Genomic DNA, 12,256 nt, shown 5'->3' on the forward strand with positions numbered 1-12,256 from the left:
ATGTGAACTAGCCTCTGAAATTTGACACTCAATTAGAGTTATAATCAAAGTTTAAAACACAACAAACGGAACACAAACCGGAGTTTTGAGCGCCAAGATATAGCAGCTCAAAGTTGCTGAAAATTTCTCACTAAACAAGAATTTCCAGGTTTGAAACGTAAACTTTAGGACTTCAGTTGAGCATCGAAATAGACTTGGAATGACACCAAATTTGGTATGAATACACTACCATATAAGGGTTATTTCTCTGCCAAATTTCATATAAAAATTCGTATGGAAAGACAATTAACAAGACCACTAAAGTTTCAAGAATTTTCAAGGCAAATCTGCCTTATGCCTCCATTTTCCTTTTTCTAACATTTGGCCCATGAAATCGACTCAAATCTTGTTCATTTATGGAACATTGGTCTAAGAAACATCCAACATATATTGGGTAGGTGATTAACACCAAAAGTTTCAAGATAACAAGTTCCAATTCAAGCTAAGCCATCGGTGAGCCAAAACTAGGGTTTTCAATCACTGACGCAGTTTTGAAATTCGACCACAACTCACTCAATTTCACTTGGAATTGAGCATGATTGGTGGCGTTGGAAATTACATTCATAGGAATACAATTTCTCAGAAAAAAATGTTTTAAGATTCAATCCATAGCTAGCTCAAATTCAAGCAACAAGTTCCAGCACCTCACTGTCTCTCTAGCACACGAGTGAAACAGGACAGGTAAATTTGAAAAGCTGGTACGACTCACTCAATTCGAATCAGGGGATTCATTTTATACCTTTAGAAAATTGGAAGTGTCTAGTTTCAAATGCCACAAATGGCACTTGATTTCGACGTCGGACCAAAGAGTTATGATTGTTAAAGTTCGCTGCCAGAGTATCTCTGTACACGTTTTCCAGTTTTGAAGAATTTTTGAAAATACAACTTTTACCCAACCAAATCAAGTGATTTTTGGTGAAAACTTTCCATACAACCTATACAACATATCCACATCAAAATCAAGACAATTTAACCACAAAAAAATTGAACCAAGGCCTCTGTACAAACAGGGCAGAATCCGGCCCTTCTTCCCTTTGGTTTCCTTTGAGTTTCTTTCCACTTTTTCAACATATCTCTACTAGATTAACACTTAATCAATACAAATAACATTTAAAATCATCAAATTAGTCCAACAAGTCCATTTCGGGATTTCATAGAACCCACTCACATGATTTTCAACAATCCAAAACTACCCACATGAAGCTACAAGTTTCTAAGTGTAATCTAACTTACAAAAGCTAAGATTCAAAGGTTGGATGATTAACTACTTAGATGATGAACTCAGAAATTTTTAGTCCTTTGAACTCCAAGAAAACTGTGAGAATGAAGCTCTCTTCCTAGTCCAAGATGATCTCCAAGTGGTTTTGAGTTTGTGGTAGAAATTTGAAGTGATTTGGTGCAAGAAAGTGAGATGAAATGATGAAGCTTTTGCTCCTTCTTCTCCTTGGTGTTCTTCGGCCACAATGAGAGAAAAGAGAGAGAGTGTTGCAGCTACAAAAGCTTCTTGAGTAAGTTGGGTAGATGTAGGCTTTAAGTGTACAAAAGTCAACTCTCCAGTAGTGCACGTACGCGCGCGTTTCGTGCCCGTTTCCTCTTCGATTTGTTTCACTTATGCACTAAACCTCTTATGCACTTCCTTAAACATTATCATTATTTACTCTTAGTAGTCTAGATTAAGTTTCTTAAATTTCCACTTGGCCGCTCCGACTCGATTTATGCGAATTTCCGATTCGCGCTCGATAAAATGAAACTTAAAAGAAATTCTTGTAACGATAATAGAAGTAACCAATATTAGGGTAATTAATTATGAAAAAAAATAGTTATCTTAGAAATAAAACCATGAGTACTCACACATCGATTCCTCAAGTCTCCAATTTGCCGTGCGGTGTGATTTTCAAAAACCTTCGACGCGAACACAGGGTAATTTAATTAGAACTCATTCACCTCTACTCTCTCAATTAACTTTTCTCAATCGACTATTGATCATTCTTAATTCTCCGAGGTAATTGTACCCTCGGTTAAAATATCGCCTCGAAACACGTATACTCGTTATTCTTCACTTAAACGAACTTTCGAAAAATTAAATTGGCTAACGGGACATTTTAAAAATATAAGAGAGACATTGTTCCATACGAATGGATTTAAAATGGTTGAAATAAATTATTCAGAGAAAATGGGTGAATAAATATTTAAATAATCCAACAATATTCGATAAAAATAAGAAAATTTTTCGGGTCCTCACATCCTCCCCTCCTTAAATGAATTTCGTCCTCGAAATTCACATTTAGGATAATATCATTCCCTTAATAGTTATGCTATTCAAATCAATCACTAACTTACACTCTCCGATCCGTATTTCACAATTTCTATTCACCCAATTAGCAATCGAACTTTGATTCCCCAGTAAGCGTCCTAACCTCCAAATCATATGGTAACTTAATTGGTTTCAAGTATATTCCACCCATTAAATTAGAGTTTACAAAAGAATGTGTTGTATCCTAATCAATTAAGACCTTAGCTAAGCGGTGGAAAATAGGGACCGTATCTTCAACTACCTCAGTCGCATCGAGTATCCGTTGATGGTCCAGTACGTAAACCCTAGCAGGTACCTTAAGTCGACTTCCCCCAGCACTGGTCTGCTTAGAGGTTGACTTTTCTGACCTTTGGGTGTTACCTCCTACCTTCTGCTTATTTGGACAAGTCGCGAGCTGGTGCTTGACACTACCACAGAATAAACACCTCCCAGACTTTCTCCAACAGTCATTCTTCGAGTGATTTGATTTACCACAGTAACTGCAGTTAACTTGAGGTGTCACTGCCGAACCACTAGAAGGTGTTCCTCTCAGTTGACTCCGTCCATTGGGACCTTCTCTATTTTGAGTCCCCCTTTTTGTACTAGGTATCTCCACTCCTCCCATTCCTTTTTCCCTTTTAGAAGGTGGGGTACTCTTATTAGCCTGTCCAGAAGTAGGACTAGAAAAGTTCCTTTTCTTATTGTGGAAGTCCCTAACTTGCATTCTTGCACTCTCGACTCTCTGCGCTTTCTCTAGTGCCTCAGAAAATGTAGAGATTTGGGTTGCGGCCAAGCCCTCCTGAATTTCTACATTAAACCTTTGTATAAACCGTCTTATTCTTTTCCGTTCATTGATCACCAATTCAAGAGCGTACTTAGAAAACTTAGTAAACTTCCCTTCATACTCCGCTACACTAAGAGTTCCATGTTTCAACTTGATGAACTCATCCTCCCTCTTTTCTTGGATTAAAGGCGGAAGAAACTTTTTATTAAACTCCCTCATGAAATTCTCCCAAGTCCAAGGGGTTTGGGCTCCCTCCCACTTTCCCCTTATCACGTCCTACCAAGTACGTGCCACTCCCTCAAATTGAAAAGTAGCAAAATTTACTTGCCTATCCTCGGTATAGTCTAGGGGGCGAATATATTGGTCATCCTCTCTAACCAATTCTCCGCTACCTCAGGATCAGGTTCACTAGTGAACTTAGGCAGGTTAAATTTCAGGAACCTCTCTTAAGCTCTGTCTTTCCCTCTATCCTGTCCCCCAAATTGGTTAAGTGGTCCTGGACCCTGTCTCTCAGCTAAGCGTTCAAGGATATCAGTCATCCTATTAATGGCAGTAGCCACTTGATTACCCTCTATATTTCCTTATCCTTGGGTCGGTCCAGTTGTCGATCCCTGGTCATCCCCGTGAGGTTGGGCTAGGGCTGCAAACGAGTCGAGCCGAGTCGAACTTTGAGCTAATCGAGCCGAGCCTCGACTAAATTTTACCAAGCTCGAGCTCGAGCTCGAGCTCGACGAGCCGGCAAATTTCGAGCTCGAGCTCGACTCGAATCAAGTCGAGCCGAGCTCGAGCTCGAAAAAAAATAAAAAATAATTATTTTATTTTTAAAAAAATAAATAAAATAATATTTTTTTCTTAATAAATAATAAAATATTAAGGATATATACGTAATTTTACTATAAAAATAAAAATAAAAAAATATATATATAATATACGTAATTTTATTATTAAATAAAAATAAAAATAAAAAATATATATATATACCCAAGCTCGCGAGCCGGCTCGCGAGCTAACGAGCTTAATATTCTGAGCTCGAGCTCGAGCTCGAGTTTGACTCGAGCCGGCTCGAGCTCGACTCGAGCTCGATTAATAACGAGCTCGACTCGAGCTTGACTCGAGCCGCTCGCAAGCGGCTCGCGAGCAGCTCGATTCGTTTGCAGCCCTAGGTTGGGCTTGTCTAGTCCCTCGCTCATGACCTCGACCACTTTTTCGTCCTTCCTTTATCCTAGTTGTGTTTAGTGTAAGAAATAAATCAATTACGTGAAAAAATACTCAAAACAAGAGCCGATCAAGAAACATTAGAATCAATAATAATTTTACATTCATTAACACTTCAAAATTCATACAATTAGCAAGTCATGGGGGAGTACAAAAATATAGCACACAGGTACCACAAAAGTACTTTTAGTTACATACGACTAAAGTAAAGTTAAGTACCTCAAAAGTAGGCCACACAGTCATACAAAAATACAATGGCTTCAGCACTAGCATTACCCCCGCTAATTCTAACTATATCAGTCAAAAGAGTCTATCATTCTGGATCTAGTCCACAGTAGGGTTACCAGGTGGAATCTCCTCCTCAGGGTCCTCCTCCGGATCCTCCTCCTGAACCGGGCTCTGGACAACGTCCATGATATCATCAATCAACATAGAAACGTCTGCCAAAATTCCGAAAGCTCCATCCCGGACCTCCTCGCCTATCCTAATAAGTCAAGCTCTAACCCTCTGAAGCTCATCACGAGCGACCTCAGCCTTAGTCATCTCGTTCACTACCATCCCCTCTAACTCTGCAATCCTATCCTTCTGAGCATCCACCATAAAGCTCAGGTTCTCAACCTCTTGATGTAACGCTCGATTGGTACTCACCAACTGACGACGCTCGTCGTCCAGTGATAGTACTAGGTCATTAGGGTACGCATACATCACCTTACAGGGGCATCGAGGAATCCCAAAAGAAGGCGAGTAGCACACACGAGCTTCTCCGTCACGAGCTCGGTAGTAAATAGATCTAGGAGGCTGTACATGGCCATTTGCATGACCATTTTCATTAGCAGCAGGGTTCCCATTTCCATTTTCCATCCCTGCAAAACAACCACAATTTCCGGATTAGAAATTTAAAGATGCTAACTCGCTCAATATCACTTAAGGAATAACTAAGTTATCCAGTCACTATTCTCGAGAGTAAAGTCTCTCAAATATCTCCCAAAATAAATCTCTAAACCTAGGCTCCGATTTTCATCCTTACAAGCTGTCACTAAATTTTCAAACTAGTTCCAAGGTCCGACATCCTAAACTTTTAACCCTAGGATATGCTACAAAGATCTGAAATCTAAACTCTGATACCTGACACTTGAATTTAGATCACAAACATGTGTTTCTTGTCTCCTAATCTACTTACTTAATGGATGCGAAAGGTTGCAATCACTAACATGTATGGAACAATTTGTTGCATTTGCCGGATTGTAGAGCTTGCATATGCACTTACTCAACACCAATAATGCACAACTCCACAATTTGAAATAATTATGGATTTGCATCTTAGCAACGTAAAGATCAAGAGAGCATTGTATTCCTTGGTGATGGTATTCATGATAAGCTTATGCGATGCCCCCAAATTGCCTATTGCTAGCCACAATGTCGAGGTTAAGAGACAATTGAATCAATTAAGCGTTAAGACTCCTATCAAATCTACTTAAGGTAATACAATCCTGTTCGTATTCTCTCGTCTCGTGCATGTTGTTAGCAGATTGAAGCATTCGAAATCCCTATCACGTACTGAATATTAATGGTGACTTTATTGGCAGAGCAACAATAATGGTCATGTGATAGTTTGTGTGGATATCTCGCATCATTGAGCATTAGTTTTCTTTACTCAAAAACCGTAAAATACAAGTTTGCTCCTCGTTTGAACTTGAAAATCAGCTTGAACTAAACAATAAAAGAAAAGCAAATCTTCATGTACATTTTTTTCTCTTTAAAAAAAAAAAACTATGAGGTGTGAGTTATGATGTCCCGATTTTTCTGCATGTTGAAAGTGAAACCAAACGTAGACTTCAGAAATCATACCTATCTTGAGAGTAAGGACCTAATAATTGTTTGAAGCGACGACTTTTTAATTTAGGGAAATCTAAAATTGGAAAGCGTTTCAATCAAATCTTGGCTCGATCTGGGGAACAAGAAGTGGCATGAGTAATCATTGCTTTGCTTGTCCAAGGAAATATAACAAATTGAGATTCATTATTGCAATTACAACTGCTTATGATATACGTACTTTGAAAAAAGAAAAGTAAACCTTGCCATTTCCCATGTTACATTACAGAGTCTTTGTAGTAATTAGTTCCGCTTCCACTCCTTTCTCCATCAACAATTTTTTTTTTTTTGGGCAAGTGGAAGGATTGGAACTCAAAATCTATTATTTACAATCTTTCTTGTCATCCAACCAAATCCTTTCTTCGAGTTTCTCCATTACTTAATTTGCTATGCAACTGTAAATTGCAAATTTCTAAAAAAAAAAGATTACTCCTCACCCCCCACCCGCCCCCCGGCCAAACAACCTCGGCATTTCTCTATTACTTAATTTACCATGCCACAGCAAATTGCAAATTTCTAGCAAAATGATTACTTCCCTCTATTTCATGTTTTCATCACGTAGGGAAGTATGTATCATCATCTCGATGTAGTGCCTTAAATCTCATCATTCGCGAATGATTATTTCCCTAAAAAAAATGGCTAAATTGTTAAATGCTGTTTAAGTGATCCAAAGATTCTTTTAAGCACAATGTTATTTTTTCATATGGTTTTTACTGTTCACCTCTTTGCCAACTGTACTTTAAACTAAAAGGAAATATTAGTGTCCGACTTCAAAATTCATAATTTGTAAGCAAGCAAGGCCTAAATTGGAGAATACATTATTATTGTGATAGTACTCAACATGTAAAATTGTGTTTGGATAGTAAATTATTTCAAATAATTTTTTGAAAAATAAAAACTCCAGCACTTTCTTCATGTGATATATGTAAAATAAAGGTAATTAAAAATTGTGTTGATTAATCGAGCAAATAAATTTTTATAAATAATCAACAATCCAAACAAACCCAATTGGGAGAAACAAGACTTAGGCTCTGTTTGATAACATAAAAAAGTGCTGAATCTGAACTTTTTAGACATTCAGATGTTTTGAGTGTTTGATAAATGAAAATCCATTTGCTGAATTTGTTAAGTAGTGCTGAATTTGTGTGTATTTTTCAACACAAGAATCCTAACTGAATGCTTAATTCTGATAAGAATCAATAGAATTACTTTAACTACCTTATCTTATCTACCAAATCTACCCTTGTTTATTGATTATATTCAAAATTCTTATCTAATTAAACAACTTAACATTTTCTATCTAATGATTTTCTATTTCTCTTTTCTGCCTTTTTAATGACTTTCACATATTCTCCATACTCATCATATAATATATTTCATCTTTTATATTAATTTGATTTAAAAATAAATATTGTCATTTTCATACCTAAAAATTTTAAACTAATTAAATCATAGGTTCTATTTCTTTTTTGGATGAAAAGATATAAGGGCAAAATTGTTAAATTTAACTTATTAAGCATTAAGTTATAAATGTTTATCAAATAGTATAAATAGGTTCAGCATTAAAATTCAGACATTCATATATTTCTTTTAAGTGCTTAAAATTCAGTAAATTAATTATTTCAGTATTCAGATTTCAGACTTCAGAATTCAAATTCAGCTTTATTAAACGGAACCTTACTTTCCCTTGCGATTTCTCTATTTTTACTCAAGTTTAATAGGTTTTTTTTTCAATGGAAACTTAAAAGATAAATTTGAAAGTCGAACCAAAAATGTTAAAGTTACTCTTCGAATGTCTCTTCAAACTTAGTTGAATCTTATTAAAAGACATTTAGCCAGGGGCAAAGTCCGCATCCCTGAGCCAAGTCCCTTCAGGCCAATGTATATTCTAAGTGAATTGTTACTAAACAAAGATAGCACTACAAGGGCTCAAAGGAAAGGAAAGAAAATTACTACTATTAAGAAAACGACCAACTTATTCTAAGTGAATTGTGTTAATAGAGAACTTAAGAATTAACTTTGTTCTTTTGAAGAATTATTGAACAATATACATCATTTTAAATAAAAATATATACATATATACTTGATTACTTGGGCCAAACTTTAATCTGGCTGAGCCTTATTTAGTCCAAACTTAGCTTACAATTAATCGGGCCTCATTTGAAGGCCTCAGCTTAGCTTGATATACAAGAGTCAGGCATAACTTTTTAAAGATGATAGGCTTGAACTTTTTTATTGAACCATGATAGGCTTGAACTTGGACTAGCCTGAACTTATTAATACTCCTTAGATAAATGTCAACTCAAGAGTAAAAAGAATTAGCTTCCACAACTTTTGCTTAGTAATGTTAAGGATTGGACCCAAATGTTACAAATCAAAGAAGTTAGTGGTGCAAAGTGGAATTAGTCCTTCTAGTGTGCATTTCTTACAATTGTTGGTTGTTTGCACCCTTCTTACTTTTATTTGTTTTGCTTATGATATTAACAGTTGAATCCAAATGGGATGAATCCTAGACCTTAGATTACATTTACCTAAAATTAAGTTTACATAGGAAAGTAAGAGCAAGTACATGTCAATGGGTGCAAAGTGAAATTAATCCTTATTTGGCACTACTATTTGGAGTCGAAACAATTACTCTAGATCATTATCCCTAATAGCCAAAAGGCCAAACAGTGCCAACTTAATTATTCTTCACAATGGGAACTAAATACAAAGTCATATTTGATCGACACCAATTAAATTTTGACCATCTGTTTTTTGGTTTTCCATCAAGTATATTGAATTAGCAAAAAAATCCAAAAAATTGGAATGACGTCTATAAAGGCCAAAACTTTAGGACACATGCCTCTAAAGTTAAAATGGTCAGTTAATTTCAATAAAACAGTTAGTTACAAATAGTTATGAGTTTGGTAAAAAAAAGAAAAGAAAAACATTATAAGTTTGGTAAGTATTAATTTTAGTTACAAGCTAGTTTCTTTCCCATGCATTTGCATGGGCATTTTTTTATGTTCTATAATTTTATTTTTTTGAACAAAAATTGTTATAAAAGTACACAAAAATCTATTTTATAAAATTTAATGTACTAATTGTAAGACAAACATTAAAATTAAACATAATAAAAATGGTTAATTTGTAACAACTCAATAATTAGTTTCAATCAAATCTTATCCCGTAATTCAATTATGTTTAATCTAAATAATGGTGGTAACTCATCATATAAGTGAAGGAAATATATTAGAAAATAAATGCAATAAAATATTTGATTCTTTCACAATTAAAAAGAAATTTAAGAGCAAACTAATAGATGAAGAACTTATTATTTGCTCAAATTATTAAAAACTAATACAAATAATTTGGGAGAACTTTTACAATCCTATATTTATGTGAATGCTACTTTGACCTGTATCGAATTTGAATGGAGAGAATATAAAAATTAATAGAATACTTTAGGAAAGATTGACTATTTATAAAATTTAGATGGGCAATTTTTTAAATTTAAATATATTTGTAAGACTAATATGCTAAAATTGTGTAAAATAGATTCATTAAAAATGAAAATTATAAAAACTTTAGAATTATAAATAAATAATCAATTATAATAATAGAGATAGAGTAAACGTAACTGAAGAAAATTAACAAAAAAAATTGTGTTGATTGATAAAAAAATCAAGAAAGATCAATATAAATGTATATAAAGTAAGGAATTAATAGATTGAAATTCACTACAAATAAAGAAGTATAAAATGATTAAAAAAAATAAAAGTCTGTCCATATTTTAGCAATGGTAATAAATAAAAAATGTAACCCTATATAAACTAGGGAATTAATAAATTGAAATTTACTACAAATAAGGAAGTATAGAATAATGGGAAAAAGTTTTTCCAAATTATGAGAAGGGTAATAAATTATCTATCCAATAGTAGGAATAGAAAATATGATTGTAGATAATTAGAATAGGAAACCTATTGACAAAAAATAAACTAAGGCATAAATTACAAAAATGTATATAAAATAGGTTATTAATAGATTTTTAAAATTTACTATAAATAAGGAGTAAAAAAGGACTGTAATTTATTGTTAACGAAAATAGATAAAGAATAAATCCACCAAAAAACATAAGCAAACAACTTTTTTCACATGGCAGAAAAATAAAATTTTCATTTGACAAAACACAGCTGACTCAACAACTTACTAAAACAAAGAAAATGACTGAAGATGATTAGAACATGAAAGATATGAGTTGATTGACAAAAAATAAAGAATGTACAATTAATGCAAATTTATATAAAGTATATCATTAATAGATTTATTGAAATTGACTATAAATAAGAAACCATACAATAAATAAGGAAGTAAAAAAGGCAAAGGAATTAATTGTTATAAAAAAAGGAATAAAAAATAGAAAAACATAAACATTAAAGAAGTCCACATGGCAAAAAAATAGATAGTCTACTTGGTAAAATGTTAGTGTAACGAACTCAGCAATCTATTAAATGAACATTATTTTATTATATATACTAATTATTCACCCATGTATTTGCATAGCACTTTTTGTGCCCTAAATTTTTTAGTTTTTTTAACAAATTTTGATATAAAATAACTAAAAATACTATTTTATAAAATTTAATATGCTAATTGTAATATAAGCATTTAAATTAAATAGATTAAAAATAGTTAATTCATAGTAACTTAATAATTAGTTTGAATCGAATCTTATCCCATGATTAAATTATATTTACTCTAATTAGTAGTGGTTTGTCAACATAAGAGTAAAGAAGATATATTAGGAAATAAATGCACTTAATATTTGATTTTTTTATGACTTTAAAAATTTTTAAAAAAAAACTAATATATAATGAACTTATTATTTGATCAAATTATTAAAAACTAACAAAAGAAAAGTAATTTAGAAGAACTTTTTACAGTCCCATGTTTATATGGATACCATTTTAGCCTACATTGAATTCTAATGGAAAGAGAACATAAAAACTAATAGAAAAAATTTTGGGGATAGACTGACTATTTATACAGTTTAAGTGGGCTTGTGTGAGTAATATTCTAAAATTGTGGAATATAAATTCATTGAAAAATGAAAATTGTCAAAACTTTAGAATTACAAATAAATAATCAAATCACATAATAGAAATATAGTTGACGTAAGTGAAGAAAATTTTAAAAAAAAATGTTGATTGATTAAAAAAAAGAAAAGCATGAATATCAATGTAAACGTATATAAAGTAGGTAATTAGTCAATTGTTTAAAATTTACTATAAATAATAAAGTAATAAATGACTATAATTAACTGTTGCAAAAAAAAAAAAGAGAATAAAATCCACCAAGAAACATAAGCAAACACAATTTTTTCCTACATAGAGAAAAGATAGAACTTCTAACTGAAAAAACTAGAATAGACAATTTTATTTTTTTTGAAATAGCCAACTTAGTAACCTATCAAAGAAAAGAAATGTCTATATAAGCATTACCGTGGCATATTTTGTCCAAATTTTAGTAATAATAATAGTAATACACTATTACCATTAGATATATGATACATGTGCAAAATTTGAATTTGAAATTCAAAATTTGCACATGTGTCATCCATCCAATCATGATAATGTATATACTATCAATAACGGAAATAAAAAACATGATTGAAGAGGATTAATAGGAAAGATATGAGTTGATTGACAAAAAAAAAAATAAAGAAGGTACAATTAATATAAACTTATACAAGATAGATCATTGATATTTTTTTTTTCCCAAACAAAGATAGGTCATTAATAGATTGGATTCAATTGACCATAAATAACGAATTGCAAGTAAGACTACAATTAATTGTTACCAAAAACAAGCAAAGAACAAAATCTGCAAAGATATAAACAGACACTTTTTTTTACAATTTAATTTACCCTGTGGCTTAAAGATAAAATGTCCACTTGGTACGGTATGGAATAACTAACTCAGTAATCTACCAATTAATATTTTTTCTCTTTGGTAAGTATCAATTAATTTCAATAAAACAGTTGCTTGCAAATAATTAAAAGTTCGGCAAG

This window comes from Coffea eugenioides, chromosome 2 (assembly GCF_003713205.1).
Source record: "Coffea eugenioides isolate CCC68of chromosome 2, Ceug_1.0, whole genome shotgun sequence".
In the NCBI taxonomy this organism is placed as follows: Eukaryota; Viridiplantae; Streptophyta; class Magnoliopsida; order Gentianales; family Rubiaceae; genus Coffea; species Coffea eugenioides.